Raw genomic sequence first — 18,173 nt, 5'->3', positions numbered from 1 at the left:
GCCGCCGCCGCCGCCGCCCCCGCACCCTGACAGCACCGCACCCGCCTCCTGGGAACAGGCCATGGGCCTGAGGGCCAGTCAGACGTGCTCCCTGGCTGCCTCGGTGCCCTCCCACATCCTGGGGTGGCGGCATCCGCTACCTCCCCCCTCGGGTATAAGCGGCAACGATACAGGCGCCCGTACTACTAGATGAGGCGTGGAAGGAGAAGTGGGACACCACGAACCACCCGGTGGCCCCCGACCCCACCCTCAGTTGGTCCTAACGGGTCGCGAGGCCCGGGCCTCACCTACGCACCGCTACCCGCGAGCGCAGCCCAGGCTTCACCTGCCGGCTCCCGACCTGCGCGCCCCCTCCGAAGCTTCCCCCTTACCGGCTCGGCGACGGCAGCGGCGGCGGCAGGAAGCGGCGGCCCTAGACCCCAGGCCGCGTTCCTCCTCCAGGAGCTGTTCCGGGAGCAGTTGGCTCCCGCCCGTCTTCTTCAAGTTCGGGCTGTTCCGCGTCTGCGCAGGCGCATCGGCGCGTGCGCGCGCTCCCCTCATCCTCCCGCCGGAAGCTTTGACCCTCTTGCTCGTGCTCCTGCTGCTCGGGTTGTGGCGAGTCGGGCCGAGCGGTACCGATCAGGGTCGGCGGGGGGCGTGGCTGTGGGGCATTAGCCCTGGGACAGAGAGAAGAGGGATGGAAGAGTTAAAAATAAATCTCTTATTTCAGGATTTCTTAAAAAGTTATCTTGGTGCTAGTCAGTGCACAGTGAAAAAAAAACCAAATAATTGTTCGAAAACTTTATATCTACAAGTTGGCCACTTTACAGACATAAGTTCAAATCATCAAGATCAGGGAACTCAAGCGATGCATTTAACTCAACCTACTGATAAATGAAGAGGTACAGAGGTGAGGTTTCAACCATCTAGTCAGAGTTCCAGAAGGAGAAGGGGAGAGAGAGAATGGGAGGCCATTGTTTGAGGTTATAATATTTCAAATATTAGTGGCGATAACAGTTAAGAATTGTACAGAATTCTATTTAGAGACTATCATCTGGGTGTTTGGGGTGCTTGTCTTTCTGGGTTGCCATTGCTTGTAGGACACTTCAATGAACAAAGTTGGAGATATGCATTTTTTAGAGAACCTTGAAATTCAACATTGTAAAATTTATTTGACTACTTAGATTTTATAATTGTACCTCTTTTCCACTTGAAAACTTAATTCCTAAGACATTAAAAGGAACACAGTAACTAATTCATTTTATTTCAATTTACTGATATCTACGTACCCACACATGAATACTAATACTTCAACATAGCCATATTCATAATACTTAAATAATGAGTTTAATATGTGAAACTTAAGATTTATCTAAAGGTTTGTTTTTTAACTGCAGGCTATACATTACTAGCAACAGAGCCAAAATATTGTAGGTTTACTGCACAAATATGATTCCTCGTAGTGGGATTATGCCACCAAGTTTATACGTAGATAGGTTTCATTTCATTATTTTCAATTTTAATAATTGTTATATTAGGTTATTTTATTTATTTCACTTTGAATTATGTAAAATATATACATAATTCCAAGTTCAAAATTATAAAGCAGAATTTTTACTTGCATCCACATGCTTGTTTTTAATTTTTTCGTATAATAAAGATGAAATATAACATTTTATGTTTATGCCATTGTATCTTTGGACAGATTATTAGAAATAGGATTCCTGAATTTATAAGATGACCGTGTGTATACTTTCATTAGGTATTGCAAAATCCCCTCCATAGTGTTGTACCATTTTTCATTCCCATCAGCAATGCTTGAGAATGCATCATTATTTAGAGGCTGGCCAACAGAATATGTTGTCAGACATTTCATTTGTTGATAATTTGGTAGCTGAATAATGTTTTTGCAGTATATTATTTTGAAATCCTTTATTATAAGGATTTATATATAATAAAGGATTTCAAAATAGGTTTAAGCTTTTTTCATATATTTAAGGGTCACATTTATTTATTTTTATGTGAAAATACTACATAAATATCATTAATGTTTCTATTAATTTGTTGGCCATTTTCTTCTCAATTTTTGGAAGTTTAAACAGAATTGTAAAGGAATTAACTTTAGGCTGAAGGAATGTTATTCTAGCTAAGGAGTCTGAAATAGAACAAAGAAAAGGAAATTAAAGAAAGACATCCATGAACAAAGCAAGTAAACACTATATTCAAGTCACACTTCATAGTAATAAAATGTCTTGTGATTAAATAAAACATAATTTTAAAACATGAAAACAGCAAAAAGATTGGAGTGGTAAATGCATTGACATTGATCGAAGGTCTTTGTTAGCTAAAAGGAAAGCAAAAGATTGAATTAAATTTATATGTTGAAATGTTAACAATGCTTAATATAAATTATAGGTTAACCATTAAACAAACAGAGTGTATAATTTTGAATTTAGTGGAAGGGAATATAAAACTGGGTTCAATCCCCAGTACCTCCATTAACAAAACAAACAAAAATCTTTTTTAAAAGTCCATAAAAAATAGATATATTTGAACAAGTAAAACTTGATAATATTTACTGCCCAAATGCCCTATAATTCTAAAGGTTATACTTCACAAAAATAAACTGATCTTAGCTGAAGATTTGAGGGAAGCAAGGAATCGAGGATAAAAACAAACATCTGTTTATAAAACAGGAATGACAGTGTCAACTTTCTTGACATTAAAAATTCAAGATAAAACTAAAATATGCAATCGGTTGTGAAGTAACAAAATGATCATTAAAACTATATTGAAATACATTCATATCAATGAATTTTATATTTAAATTAAAATATAAATTAAATCTTAAGATAGAAAATATAATAAAGTACTAATAAGTGGTTGACAAAATTGTATCTGTCAAATATAAAGAAAAATAATATTGAAAATGCAGAAGTAATATCAAGACAAAGGAGATATTTACCAAAATAAAGGGAAACGTGCGTGACGATGAAAGGCACACCTTTATAAGAAATAAACTTGTATGAACAAACAATATAGCAGATAAATAATGCAGAAGCAATGAACATGAAAGAACAGATAAAAAATGAAATTATAAAGAAATATCAATGCATTAAATTTGTACTCATACATATCCATAACAAAATATAATTATGGATATAGACTAATTGATTAATATAACCAACATATTGAATTATTTATGTGTTTACTCAAAATCTATAGCTGTTTCAAGAAGTATTTTTCCCCAGTTCAATCTTCTGCTTCAAATCTCTACTATACAACTCAGATATATAAATTAATCACAAAGTTGCAAAAAATGAGTATCTTGGGCAAAGATTTGAATTGTGTTATTAAGATATCATGTTGTCCCTCCAGCAGTTAAAATGTGTATTTTAGTTGTTTTCTTTGCTTTGAATCTTATATTTAAGTACCTATCTCATTCCTTTTTATTTTTTACATTAATTGGATAGCTGTCAAATTCTTAACTAGATTTTTAATAAGGTATGTTAAAAATTTGAGCATTTTCAAAGGCAATTTACCTTTTTTGACCTGTTTTATATTATTAATTTAATTCTTCTGTGATTCTCTTCTAAACCCCATCTACATATACCTGTAGCAATATGCTTATTACATGTTTCCTTTTTCACTAATCTTCATGGTATCATGAATCAATGTAAAATACACTCTGATGCTCATAATTAAAAGCATTCACTTTATATTAAATTGATCATTCCCTGTGCCCCTCAAAAGAACACACTTTTAATAAAATATTTATTATATTTGTTGCTTTGTTAAGAGTAAATATTAAAAGAATATGGTTGGGGTGAAGGGTTAGTGTTTAGGATATAAGGAGTTTAATGGTGAAAATACAAGCAAAAGAAGTAAAACTTCATCCGGCTCATTAGATATATACATAATATTCTTGGCCCATGTATGTATATGTTTATGGGCCAGGAGTTTGCAGACTATCATGGTAACTATGAGGAAAGTTAAAAATTAAGAAAGAAAGAAAGGAAAGAAAGGAAAGAAAGGAAGAAAGAAAGAAAGAAAGAAAGAAAGAAAGAAAGAAAGAAAGAAAGAAAGAAAGAAAGAAAGAAAGAAAGAAAGAAAGAAAGAAAGAAAGAAAAGCATAAAGGTGTACCTACTGATGACTGGGCTTCCTTGGAAAGGGAACAGAGAACTGGAGACAGCAACAGTCTCCAAAAACACATGAGAAAATGTTTACTCTTGTTTTGTACATGTTGTTTCCTTCTGTACCTGTACTGTATGTAAAATTAAGGAAGAAAGGAAGCAGAAATAAAAGGGAAAAAAAGGAAGGAGAAAAGAAAGGAACCTGGCCACTTATTCTTTAAATATATAGCTAGTATTATCTCCTGTGAGCCAGAGATCTTTCAGAACCCCTCTTAGGACTCAAAGACACCTAAATGGCAGTTCTCTTCCAAATGCTCCTAATCCTGTATCTCTGTAGCTTTATAACATTAAAGATGGTCTCAAGCAGATACAAATCAACTCCAAAATCTAAATGTATACAAGGTATACCTGTAACAAATTATATATTTGCATATATATTATATATATATAACATATATAAGCATATGTGTAGGTATATACTCAGACATAATGTATATGTAGATATTTTTTAAAGAGATATATCCCCTAAAGTTTCTTCAGAACACTGTATTCCTTTAGTATGATTATCTTGGAAAAGACCTCCAGGCTCTAATAAAATAACCAGGGCATTCCCAGGACAACTCCAGTACAAACTTCAATCTAAAGGGTAAGAGATCCTAAGCCACACTTTTCCTAGGATTTCTGGTACTAGGGTGAGAACAAACTGATAAGTCAGCCACCAAAGCTTTTTTAGAATTGCCTTGAATGTAACACAAAGAGCCCATAGATCTATTCACTCCATTGTCTAACTGTAACTTACGTTGTGTCTGTTATGTGCCAGGTTCTTGGTGAACAGCTGATCTGCCTAACTGAATAGTACAACAAACTTGCCTTCTGTCAACGTATGCACTAGAGTCAAATGGACTCAAAGTCTATCTTTCCTGAGACTCAGGTGTCATAGCAAGGAAAAAACAAGAGCAAAAATCCATCTACTCCCACTTTTCAGCACTCCTGGCACTATATACAAAAGAACTCAATATTAAGAGACCTTGTTTCATATAATCCATTATTGTCAATATCTTCTTCTAATGAAAGATGGAAAGTTGATACCAGAAACATTTCTATAACTTTATACATTTGCGATTTTTAAGCTTTATTGATTGTATCCTATTTTCAAGATTGTAAAATGACCTGAACCTTTCAAAAGATTCAAAATAAAAAAGCAACTATAGATATCTCATTTATTTTTCATTTAAAAGTATCTTTTCTTCTTCAACTTAAGATTTCCTTTCTTTATGCTTTTTTAGCTAAACACACACACAAACACACAAATACAAATATTTTGAAGCAATATCTGTGTGTATGTTTTGTAATAATGAGAGCAATTTAATTACCCACAGTAATTGAATGAAAATGTTTAATTCTTAAAAAATTGTATTAACTCAAAAGGCAAGTCTTTTTCTTTTACATTAAATCTTTTTGACCCAGGGAATGTCATTTAATCATTATTACTCAAGCATATTAGTAATTTATTCTTTGACTTTTAAAATCATAATTATTTATTAACTCATGAAAGTGTTTTAAGTACCATGAAGTTTCAAATAATATAGTTTTCCTGGAAAGAATATACATTTTAAAGATAAAATCCCTGTCCAAAGAGGTAATTTGATATTTGATACACAATCAATAGCACATAAAGTTACTTGGATGTTTACGCATTTTTAAAATGATATTTTAAGTGGAAACATTGCAGAAACTTGCAGAAGCACTTTCCTTGTTTCTCATTTTAAGAATTTTGAAATTTTTCTATCTAGAGGTAGATGCTTAATTACTGATTATTATTCAATCAATATGTTCTTTATACAACCACACACAAAAGTTCACTTTTCCAACTTTCTATCATATGAACCCAGGTATGAATTTCTTTAGCTGGAAATAATTTTATAAAGCATCAGAAAATTGTTTAAGATCATTTAATGTTACATTAAGATTGGACCACATATCTAAATAAGATGCTGGTGGAAATTAATTCGATCTAAGTTTTACATGCTATTAATTAAGTAAATAAAGCACCATGGTAGAGTCTTTTATACATTGTGTATTGTTGTCTATTGTGCTGCACAAAATTTAAGTTGTGGATTCAGTCCACTTTCTTCTATTATTTAAAAGTTCAAGAATGTCATAAAAATACATATGCCATTCTTTCTAATTAAAAACTATGCATATTTCATTAAGACGTTCTTATGACTTGCCTGGATTGCATGTTATGACACTCTTAACTGAGAAGGAAAGGCCAAGCAGATGACACAGCACACTTAAACATTATCCTCTGTGGATTTGCCCACATTAATCGTGCTCTTTATGAACCAAGAAGACATTCTATAATATTACTTATTGTGGCAGTTTGAGAATACTATAAAAAAGTGAATTATTTGGCTTGCCTATCTTTGGAGAAAAATTATTTTATTCCAATAGGAAGCATAAACACAAAATGATACTGACTTTCCTGTCTGCAGTAACCCCACCCCCACCATCTTAGCAGGCCCTCTCTTTTGGAGGAAGGATTAAATTATCTTATTAGTGCATTTATTATTATCTTTTTACACATTCAATTCACCAAACAGTGAAAAGTTGTTCATTGAGACTGACTACACTTAAAAAGCACAAATAGAAATATATTATAGTTAATCAGTCTATCTACCCACCTGTCTATTTTTTCTCCCTATCTCATCTTTCCTTCTCTCCCGCCACCCCCTTTCTCTCTCTCACACACACACACACAAACCACATTGCCTGTGGGCAGTTTCATGTCCTTCCCTGGGCCCCTGGAATCATGGGTTGTTCCAGTTCCCTAGTCTTGCTCTGTAACATTACCCATTCTTCTATCTGTGAAATCTATTCTCTCTGCACTTACCTCTTTTACTTAAGGGCATTAAAACTCCCTCTTTGTAGGTATACAGATCTTGTCTATTTCTCTGCTGAACCAAAAAAGGAAAAAAAAAGAAATCTAAAATATTAAAGTCATATAATACCTAGAGCAAAAAAAGTATCTTAAAACAGGAGAAAGTGAATAAAACATTGATGAATATAATATTTGGGAAACTCGAAAGCTGAGAGGTTGGAGAACTGTACAGCTAACAATGTTAAGATAGATTTCATGTCAATAGGGTAAAGATTAAATGATTTTATGAATAATAGTTAATCTGGAAATGGTTAATAGGATTATGTAAGCAAAATCAGAAAGGACTGTAAGCCTAACTCATTAGAATAATAGGACAAATTATCCTGGAATTTGTTAGATCAAAGAATAGAGACATGGCTGATGATTAAAATATTACAGCAGAGGATTTCATTATGAATATGGTATTAGACTTGCAGCAAAAATACTCCTAGAATAAAATCTTAATGGCTTCCAAAATAATATTTTTTTCTCCTAACTTTCCACATTTGCCCCTTTAGACCTCTTCTCACAGGCAGATTGTGTTTGCATGGAGTTTATGATTTGCTAATCATTCTTTTTTTTTTTTAATCAAGTTCTTGTCAGTCTTTAGAGAAAATGATTTAATTTGGTCATTTTCATGTTCAGATGTACCTGAAAAGGACTGGCTTACATTCAACTCATTTAAATAGAAGTTGTGAAAACTCTGTGGAATAGGAGAACTGTTTTCCAAGCAAAATAATTTAGAACATACTTGTGATAACTGGCAGCTTATTTTTTCCATCTAAATTTGTAGACTTAAATCCGAGTATTAGGCAGACTTTCATTTATTTCACATCCAGCTATGCTTCAAGGACTTTGAATCAATTCTGCATAGTGTGGATCTGAAGGAAAACGTGATCCCTGAGATGCAAGACACAGCAATGACAGTCAATTTAGATTTATAAAGTGAGCAGAACAAGAAACATCACAAAATACTATCATGTAAAATTGGTAATTTTTGCTAATTTTTCAAACACAGAAGTGTTACATACATTGATTTAAAGTGAAGACATACAAACAAATTAAAATATACCAGAAAGTTTTGATGTATGAGCTGGTGACTATGAGACTGACATTAATAATTTGCATATGGACAATTAAGAATTGACTGGTTGGTAAATTTTATAAAATACTGGAAAAATCACAGGATTTAGAGTCTGTATTTAGAGACCTGGATTTCAAATTCACTGTCATCACTTACTACCTATGCAACTTCAAGCATTTTGCATCAATTATCTCAACTATCAAAAACCACACCAAAAGTATACCTACCTCATGAAATAGTTGAATGGGTTAACTAACCTACAATGCATGGCAGCACATTATAATTCCTAAAGCTTGGTGTAGTTGTGTCTGGGCTTAAATGTGCTTTTCATGCTTCCTCTACGTTTACCACAATGACATGTCCCCACGTGCACAGGTTTATGTCTCTCTTACTATACAGAACTACAGAGGAAATTAATGTACTGTTTATTTATTATGTATATGTATATATATCTATACTTGTATCTTTAAATTCACCTTATTTTTAGCTGTTATAAATAAACATATATGCACACATGTGCACACACAGACATGTATACACACACATGCATTCACACACACATATATAGTCATAATAAACTGAAGAGGTCAATTGTTATCACTAACACAACCACTAATAAAATACCAAAAAAAAAAAAAATACAGAAATGGAAATTTTAAAAGAACAAAAATGGCACATTGCAAAATAAAATTAAACACAAAAAGGGAGTAATAGAGAATTTGAGAATCAAAAAAGGTACAATATTTAGAAAACAATTAGAAAAATGACAGAAGTAAATCCTTTCATTTGTGTAATTACTTTAAATATAAATGGACTAACTGCTCTAATAAAAAAAACTTAGACAACATGGACACCCAAGACGGAGGTTATTCATGAACACGAGAAATGAACATCAGCCGAAGATACGTAAGATGGACAATGGGAGTTCAAGCCTTTCCTGGAGGAGGGTTGGCAGTTTTATATTGTATCTGAGACAATTTCCCTGCACTAGGTGGAGACACAAACTGTATTGCTGTCTTTTAATTGGGAAGCTTAACGTGGTCCACGGTGGCCGACAAGCAGTGGGTTGAGCTGTTCTTGTTCTACGTCAGATTAGCTAAGCCGTAAGCAGCTTTCTTAGCGTTCCCTTCCCTTTGTGTGTCTCTAGGTTAGGGTTGTTCAGAAGAGAAGTTTACACCTGTTGGAGAGCAAACTGAAGGAGCAGTCCTTTGGCTGGGGGGCTGTGCTACAGCCGTGCACGTTGTCACTGACCTGCACCCTCACGCCGTCAGTGTGGAGAAGCTGCTCCTCTGGCGCCCGCTGGCCTCCGCAGGGGGTTCAGCCCTGGGCCAGGCAGGTGTGCAGCTCCATCCTGCTGCCACCGGTTTCTTCCACAGGGAGAGACACAGGCTCCAGGTCTTCTTGAAGGTGTTCAGATTTTATTGAATGGGTTAGATTTCTCCTGCTTAAAAGGTTTTTTTTATTGTGGTAAAAGAATAGGATTTGCCCCTAAGGAAGTGTACCATGTTAAACCTCTCTCCGGGTTTTGGGGACAGTAAATACATTCATACAGTGCAATCACGACCACCTGTGTCTCCATAACTCTCCCCGTCTTTACGTGTGAAACCCTATGCCCGTAAACAACAACCCCCCGTTCTCCCCTGGCTGCAGCCACTTCTGTGTTTTCTCTTTCTGGGAATGCAGCCACTCCTAATCGCTCACACAAGTGGAATCGCACACGATTCACCGTCTTGCCCCTGGCTCACGGTACGAGTTCCGATGTCCCCCAGGTGCCCCCGTGCTGTCACACACGTCACAATGTTCTTCTTTCTTCAGGGGCAGTACTGTTCCATTGTACGCTCAGCCCACATCGTGCTCATCTGTCCATCCACGGAAGGACGCTCGAGTTCCTGCCTCGTGGTAGGTATTGTCAACGGAGCTGCTGTGAAGTGGGTGTTCAAGTGCCTCTTTAAGACCTGTTGTATGTTCGCTCGGGTTTATTCTAAGCAGTGAGATTGCTGCAAGTGTGGTAGTTGTTTCTGAAATTTCTTTGAGGGGCTTCCAAACTGTTTTGCACAACGGTAATGCCATTTTATGTTCTCACCAACAGTGCACAAGGGGTTCTTTTCTCCACATCCATGGACACCACACACGGACAGCAATCCAGGTATTCAAAGCTCAGACTGACAGATGTTCCCCTTGGAGGGCGGGAGGAGGGGGGACCTGGTGGGGGATCTGGTGGTGGCCCAGGAGCGCAGTGGGGTGGCAGCCCAGGGTGTGTGTGTGTGTGTGTGTGTGTGTGTGTGTGTGTGTGTGTGTGTAAGATGTGGATGGGGGTGCGGGCAGGAGAGGTGAGACACGGACAGGAGTGTGTCGGAGGTCTTGCCCGGGGCAGGGCCCCGAGGGGTCAGGAGCAGCAGGAGGCTGACCTCAGGCTCACACCGGTGCTGACACAGGGGCTCAAGGGAAGGCGTCGGCCACTTCGCTTCCAGGGGCCCAGGAGGGGTTGTGCATGGGGGACGTGCTGTGGCCTGGTGTTGCCCCAGGGTCAGGACGGGGCCCTCAGGCCTGGTGGGGGCAGCTGTTCTGGGACTGGTGCTCCTCAAGGACCCGTGGGGCCAGCCCGGTATCGACCGTCCTGGGGTCCCCATGGGAATGTCTGGCTGGAGGCAGATCTGTGGTCCAGGGGATGGAGGTGAGGGGCAGGGCCTGGGGCCGGGCAGGCTGCAGGGACCATTAGCAGGTTCAGCTTGTTGGTTAGGTGTTCCGTGTGAGGGAGATTGTGAGTGGGGGAGACCCCCAGGATGGTTTCTGGAGCCCCGATAGAGCCCTGGAGGCAGAAGGTGCCCAGTGTCCTCACGCCTGGCAGGGTCCCTGAGGGCCAGCGATGCCCCTGGACACAGCTGCCTGCCCCATGGCCTCACCATCTTTGGTGTAGAGCCCACTGCAGCGAGCTGTCCCTTTCCTGCATAAAATTCTCTGTCTTCCTCTGTCTCTCTGTCTGTCTGTCTGTCTGCCTGTCCCCCACAGGAAGCTGGAATGGCCCTTTCCAACAGCCCTAGGGTGCTGTGGCTTTACTGATAGACACTCAGTGCTGGTCCCAGCTCCCCTCCAGGAGCCTGTCCTTTCGGCCTCCCCTGGGGCCGTGGAGCCACAGACTCGGCACATTGGTTTCACCCCCTCTGCCCTGACACACTGAAAGGCTCATACAGACACTTGGACAATGTCCAGCCGCCCAGGGCCGTGTCCCGTGGGTGACTGAGATCTCCTGAAGCGCTGGCGAGGATCGCCCAGCAGAGCCAGCCCCGACCAGGCGCTGGCCTCCATTTCCTGGAGCGTTTCCTGCGAAGGGCAGACAGCTGTGGCTCCTGTGTCTGCCCTCTGGGGAGTGCTGTGTCTCCTACAACCCGGGACCTGAGACTGTTCCTTTGAGATGGAACCACCAGGAGGGACTGGAGCTCAGGGTCTGGCCTCCCGGGAGGACCGAGTCCTGACTCCGTCCCTGCACCCTTGGCAGCCGGTGGGCACAGTGGCCTTCACGCTCCTCGACCTGGGACGTGCTGCTCCAGGACGGGAGGCAATAATTTCTGTGGTTCCAACCCGACTGTGCTGCGTGTTACAGCAGCCGTGCTGACCAGGCGTCCGACACCTGGGACTTGCTGCTGACTCTGCGCCCCCAGGGAACCCCAGGGATGGGTGTGGTAGGGGGAGAGCTGGGGCCTGGGGCTGGGAGGGTGTGGAGGGCGGCCAGGCTGTGGAGTCACCAGGGGAGGGGCCGCAACATAGAGCGATTCCCAGAGAGCTATGGAATGGTAAAGGATGCTTTATTGTCTCCACAACCCAAAACATGACAAGCCAGAGTCTCCCAACAAAAAACCCAAACCAAAGATAAACAGCGCAGAAAGTTCATGGGCTCCAGACATTTAGAAAGGATGCACAGCTTCCCAAGCCAGGCCTGGCGTGACCTCTGGCTGTAGCACACCCCCCCTCTCCTGCCACCACCTGGCACTGGGGCATGCCCCTCCCCATCCAGGGACAAGACAGGAGAGGCCCAGGGGTCTTGGGCCGGGACTCCAGGCTGTCGGGCTCCCTCCTCCCGGGGCTCGCCTCTCACCCCACCGCCCAGTGCAGGGGAGCTCCTGCTGAAGGTGTCTCAGGCCACTGGCCACAGGACAGGCTGGCTGCGGCCACTGCCCTGTTTTGCCAGTGTCCTTATTTCTGTGTCCAGCGAGGCTGTGTCCTGCCCGTGGGGGACCCGGTCACCAGGCCCGTCTCTGGGAAGCTGGAGTGGGGAGACCTCACCCCCTTCCTGGCAGGCCTGGCTCCTGTAGGGGCCATGGGCCCTGGCCCTTCTCAGAGCTGAGTACTTGGCTGACCGTTGGTGGCACATCCAAAAGCCTCCCTGCTGTGAGACGTTGGCCAGGGCTGCATATGTTCCCACCAAGGATCTGACACAGGCGCCTCCCCTTGGGGACCCTGCTTGATGACCAACCTGATGGTGTCCACAGAGCAATCCCTGCCCACTGCCCTGGGATGCCAGCCTCCTGCTCATCCAAAGGAACCCCAGGGTGCCCCGGGCACTCCTGGTGAGGACAGGCAGACCCCTCGGCTCAGGTTGGTGGTAGCACCTGCTGTCCACTTGGTCCCCTGAAGGTGGGCAGGGTGCAGGGTGTGGTCGGTGGTGGCCGTGAGGTCGGAGGATGGAGATGCGGGTGAGCACGGCCGAGAGATCAGAGCTGGCAGGGCAGCGGGCGGAGTAGTGGCTGAGCAGCTCGGAGTGATGAACGGGGTACCTCTGGGGCCTGGGGTGGCCGTGGACACCCCCAGAGGGCACGCTAGGCCCCCTGCCCGATCACGTTTCTGTGGTCTGGGACGATCGTCCGCTTCAGCTCCACCACCGAGGAGAAGATCCACTTCACCTGCAGGGACGGCGGTTGTGGGCACAGCCGGGGCCCTCGTGCCAGCTGCCCGCAAGGACCTGGCCTCCCAGCCCGGGGACTGCCGGCCGCGAGTGTACTCGGGTGGGGTGGCGCGAGGACTCCATGGGCACAGCCAGGGACAGGGAGGTCCCGACAGGGACAGAGAGAGACAGTGAGAGAACAGAATGAAATGGAGAGACAGAGGACAGTGGACAGAAAGGACAAGAGGGGAGAGTGAGGAGACAGTGACGGGACTGTGAGGGGACAGGAAGGGGACAGGGAGGGACATGGAGGGACAGGGAGTGGACAGGGAAGGGGGACTGTGCGGGCACTGTGTGGCGACAGCAGGGACAGCTGGCCTGGCCCGCCCACCTTAAAGAGGGTCACTGTGGCGCTGTAGCACACGCTGAGCAGGAAGAGGGTGATGAAGATGGAGATGGTGGTCCACAGCCCATCCAGCTCCCCGCTCTGGGCCTCGGCACAGCTCTCTTCCTCCAGGAGTGGCTCTGGATGGGGAGGGGGTGGTCAGCTCTGTGGCTGCCCATCACGTGCCAGGGCAGGGTCAGTGGCACCTGGGGGTGGGTCTGTCTGTGACAGGGCGGGTGGGGCACTAGGATCCCCTTAGGGGGCTGGATCAATGGTTCCCTGAGGTCAATCCCTGGGCACCGACCTCGTGTCCCCCATTCCTCCAGCTTGGGCCTCAGTCTTGGCCAGATTCCTTGGGCCCAGATCTCGGCCTGGCCAGTGCGTGTCCCTCATCGTCTCCTCTGCGGTGCCTTTCATGGGGTCCTCTGGGGAGAGGGTGCCCTGACCCCTGCCTTCCCTCTCACCGGAGGCCAGGCCTAGACGGCAGGGGTCTGCAGAGCAGGTCTGTGGTGGGTCCTACTGCAGGGAAGGGCGGAGGCAACCTTGGGGTGTCCCTGTGTGCCTGAGGGGGTGGGGTGGGCGTGCTAGGGACCAGTGGTGTGTTGGGTCTCTGTCTGTTGAGGAGGGGGTGCAGGTGTCCTGGGGAGAGGAGGGGTGGGGGTCTGAGCTGGCCAGTGTGGTCAGAGTGTGGTCAGTGCTGCTGGGGCTTTGAGGAGTGGGGACCAAGCTGGTGTCCACAGAGGGTTCATGAGACCCAGCTCCAGGCTCTGGTCTGGCCCCGGGTCGATACCCCATTGAGGACCCAGTGAGCAAGGCTGGCTTGTGTGCACTTGTGTGGTTGTGCCCTTGTGTGCAGTTGCACAGGCATGTGCGTGTGCGTGAGTCTGCAGGTGGACGAGGGGTGTGCAGGCTGGTGTGCTCCATGAGAGGGCTTGTTTCCTGTGGGCCTGGGTGAGTGTCCCCTCGAGGTTACAGATCTGGCCCCGAGCACCTCGCCTGTGGGAAGGTGAGGCCTGATCTCCGTGTGTCCTGGGAGCAGGAGGCCTGTGCCCCCATCGCCGGCCAGGCGTGGCTCCCATGTTGACAGGGTGTCAGCACGTGGACCCTCGAGGCCCCGGGGATGGGAAATGTGGGGACAAGGACCTGCCACTGTCCCACAGCTGGGCTTGGACAGAGGTGGGAAGAACCATGCACTCATGTCCGTGAGGGTCCCTGGGAGGCTCTACCAGTCCCCTCTACACGCTCCAGCCTGAGTAGGTGCTGGCCGGACCCTGGACCCTGGGGAGCGGCTGCCTCGGGCAGAGCCCCCTCTCTGGCCTCGGGCTGCTGCCTGCCTTCATTGGCACCAAGTTTGTCCTCAGAGCCTGGCCTGCCCCCGCCTCCCGCAGGCCCGGCGGGCGCCGGAGCTCTGCACAGAAAGAACCATGACAGTGTTGCAGGGCCCCAGGGAGGTACTGGGTGTTTTATTTCATGCTGGCCCCGGAGGTATGTACACAGGGGTGGGGCTCAGGCGTCCACGCGGGACCCTGAGAGCCTCGGGGAGGGGGGGTTCGCTTGGGTGCCGGGGTGAGGCTCATTTACCCGGAGACTGGGAGATGGATTTCTGGGTGGAGTGATCTGTGTAGAGCCTAGTGCATCGCCACACAGGTGAAGACTTCTCCCCGCTGCCACGTGTTCTTTCCCACCGAGAGCTTGCTGTAGACGATGTAGGTCCCGGCGTTGTCCGGCTGGGGCAGCGTGGTGGCATAGGCGCCCTCTGCCTCCGGCCGCCCGTTCCTCTGCCACTCAGCGTTGATGTCAGGTGGGTAGAAGCCTTTGATCAGGCAGGTTACGCTCACAGTGTCCTTGGCCAGGACTTCCTGGTGTGGGGCCAGGGTGTACACCTGCGGCTCCCGGGCCTGCCCTGTGGGGACAGGTGTGTCTGCGAGCATAACGGTCACTCTGAGCAGCCCCAAAGGACCCTCCCGTGCCCGTTGTCCATCCCACCTTTGGCCTTGGAGATGGTCCTCTCGATGGGGGCCGGGGGAGCTTTGTTGTTGACCTTGCACTTGAACGCCTTCCCCGTCAGCCAGTCCTGGTGCTGGATGGGCAGGACGCTGACCACGCGGTACGTGCTGTTGAACTGTTCCTCCTTTGGCTTTGTCTCCGCCGTGTGTACCTCTGTGTCATCCACGGACCAGCTGAACTCGATCTCAGGGTCTTCCTTGCCCACGTCCACCACAAGGCATGTGACCTCAGGTGTTCGGATGCTGGAGAGGACGTCCTTGGGTTTCGGGGGGAAGATGAAGACCATGGGCCCTCCAAGGAGCTCAGGGGCTGGAGGGGGAAACAAGATGTGGGTCAGCACTTGGACGGGCCTCCTGTAGGGCACACGTTTCCCTCATCAGGCGGGGCCTGGTCTCTGGTCACTTCCTTGCGATGGAGGGTGTAGCCTGGCTCCCTTACCTGGGCATTTGGGACACTGGGAGCTGGGGTCTTCGCTGTGGAGCGCTGCAGAGAGAGCAGATGGGGGGTTCCTGTGGGCGGGAGATGGCCCTGGGTGGAGTTTAGGTCAGGGACAGGTTGTGGAAGGTGCAGATCGGCACCAGTTCTGTGGGTTAGAGTTGTCCAGCCTGTGACCACCTTGAACCTGGTGGAAACACCCAGAGGACCCCTCACATAGCCTGGGAGGCCTTCAGGTGAGGAGACCGCATCCTCTCTGATATCCTGGGCCGAGGTCGCCATCCTGGCATGTGGTTCGAGCCGGGAGGAGGGCTGACTTCGGTCCTGTCTGGGAGTGGACGCCCTCCCTGAGGCCTGTCCTCTTGCCCACACGCTTGTCCGCCTTGGTGCTGCTGGCCGGGTGGGCTACGTTGCAGATGAAGGTCTTGCCGGCCGAGCTGCTGGCGGGCATGGTCGCCAAGCTGCTGAAGGAGTAGAGACCCAAGGACATGAGAATGGACGGGAAGGTGTGGATGCCGCTGGACAGGGCGCCCGAGTTCCAGGTCACCGTCACCGGCTCAGGGATGTAGCCCCAGACCAGGCAGCCGAAGGCCACCGTGGAGTCAGGCATGTCCCAGCATCCAGCAGTCGGAGGATAGACTGATGGGGCCTTGGTGGAGGCTGCAAGAAAGTAGGCCGTGTGACCACCGGGGCTTCACCCCTGGGAGGGTCCGCGCAGGGTGTCACGTGCCCAGGTCTGGGCACCCCTGAGCCCAGCACCCACGTGCTTCCAGAATGTCTGCAAACCAGCTGGCCGGCAGGGCCCTCACCACCTGGGGCCTCGTGCCTCTGCAGCTGTGGGTCAGAGCTGGGTGATCACCTGGGTGACAGCCCCCCAGGTCCCTAACCTCCTGCAAGTGCCTGGCCTGACTGAGCCCTGTGTCTGAGTCCTGACCAGTGCTGCCTGCTCCTGGCCAGCGTCCACTGGTCCCCTGAGCTCACCGTCCTGCTGCCCCAGCCCGGCCCTGCCCTGGGTGAGCGGGCCTGTCCTTGGCGTGGTGGGCCTCCACCACCCAGAAGCCTGCTCTTGGCCCCTTGCCTGGCCTGCTGTTTCTCCTCCGGGCCCGTGTCTTCTGGGTCAGCTCTGCAGCCAGAGCACCTGGGCCCTGGGCTCTGGGCCCTGGCCCCCCCGGACTCTGTCCCTGCAGGCCTCCTCCTTGGCCCCTTCCCTTTCATCCCTGTGGCCTCAGCCTGGCTGCGAGTCTGTGCCTTGGGGAGCTCCGGTCCCTCTTCTGGACCTCCAGCTGCAGCCCCTCGGCTCACTTCCCCCTCCCACCAGGGCCTCTGACCCCACCCCAGCTCGTGGCTCTCAGGTCCCTGCTTTCCTTCTGCCCTTGTCCTTCCTCAGTCCAGCTCATCCCTCAGCACAGTTTGGAGCCCCACACTGCCCCCACCTTCCTCTCCTGTTCGGTGCCAGCAGCCCAGGCCCATCGCTGGCCGGGCCTGTCTCCTCTCAACCTGACCCATCTGCTCTGCTCCGGCTGGCAGCCGAGCTCAGGCCCTGAACGAGCCCCGTGCTTTCCTTCCCTCTGCGGGGTCCAGGGTCTGTTTCACCCCACCAGGCTATGGCATGTCCACCCCTCCTTTCCCAGCCCGCCACAGGCCCTTGAGCCCAAGGACTGGGGCCCATCGGGTCCCCTCAGGGGTGACCCCTCTCCTTCATTCCCACAGAAGTCCCTCTTTCCACCCCAGGACGTCATCTGGCCAGCCCCTCAGGGGCTCAAGGGTCCTGCTGCCCCAGGAGCCCTCAGCTGGGCCTGCTCAGCTACTCAGACCTTAGTTCAAACTCTCTGACATGTCCCTGGGCTCCTGCGGCAGCCCCCTGCTCACCTCCACAAGGTCTACGTGCTTTCTCTGAGCCCCTGCGGCAGCCCCCTGCCCTCCTGGTGCAGCACCCTGCTCACCTACACCCTCTCTGACCCTTGTCCCTGGAGCTACAGCCCCTCTGGCCAGCCCCAGAGCCCTCAGCCTAGTTCAGATCCAGTCCGGGAATTTCTTTCCCAGGACTGGCTTTGCTCTTTGGATTTCCTGGGTCAGCTGCTTGCCCTCCCAGCCCCTTGTCCACCTGCATAAACTCTGCCTGCTTCCTGAAATCCTGTGTTAGCCCTGTGCCCTGCAGCCGCCACCCACCTGCACAAGCCCTACCTGCTTCCTGGAGATGCTGGAGCGGCCGCCCTGCCCTCCCAGCCCCTGCTCACCCGCACATGCTCTACTTGCTTTCTCCATGTTCCTGAGAAGCCCCCTGCCTTCCTGGTCTTCAGTCGCCTGCTCACCTGTGGCCTCCCTGAGCTTTGTCCCTGGGGTGCTGGCC

The 18,173-nt window shown here is 48.0% G+C and overlaps 1 long non-coding RNA gene and 1 pseudogene across 1 annotated transcript; one reads left to right on the top strand and one right to left on the bottom strand.

Annotated features, from left to right (window-relative positions):
• Nucleotides 1-9,930: 9,930 nt before the first annotated feature.
• On the top strand, nt 9,931-11,756 carry LOC116660001. Its single transcript, XR_004315357.1, has 3 exons — nt 9,931-10,016; nt 10,207-10,263; nt 11,127-11,756. It is a non-coding gene; the product is annotated as an uncharacterized LOC116660001 (long non-coding RNA).
• A 935-nt stretch (nt 11,757-12,691) lies between these two features.
• Nucleotides 12,692-16,433, bottom strand: LOC116660039 (annotated as a pseudogene).
• Nucleotides 16,434-18,173: the final 1,740 nt, after the last annotated feature.

The sequence above is a fragment of the Camelus ferus genome, chromosome 26, assembly GCF_009834535.1.
Source record: "Camelus ferus isolate YT-003-E chromosome 26, BCGSAC_Cfer_1.0, whole genome shotgun sequence".
Lineage (NCBI taxonomy): Eukaryota > Metazoa > Chordata > Mammalia > Artiodactyla > Camelidae > Camelus > Camelus ferus.
The sequence above is the reverse complement of the archived record's forward strand: the minus strand, read 5'-3'. Positions and strand labels throughout refer to the sequence as shown.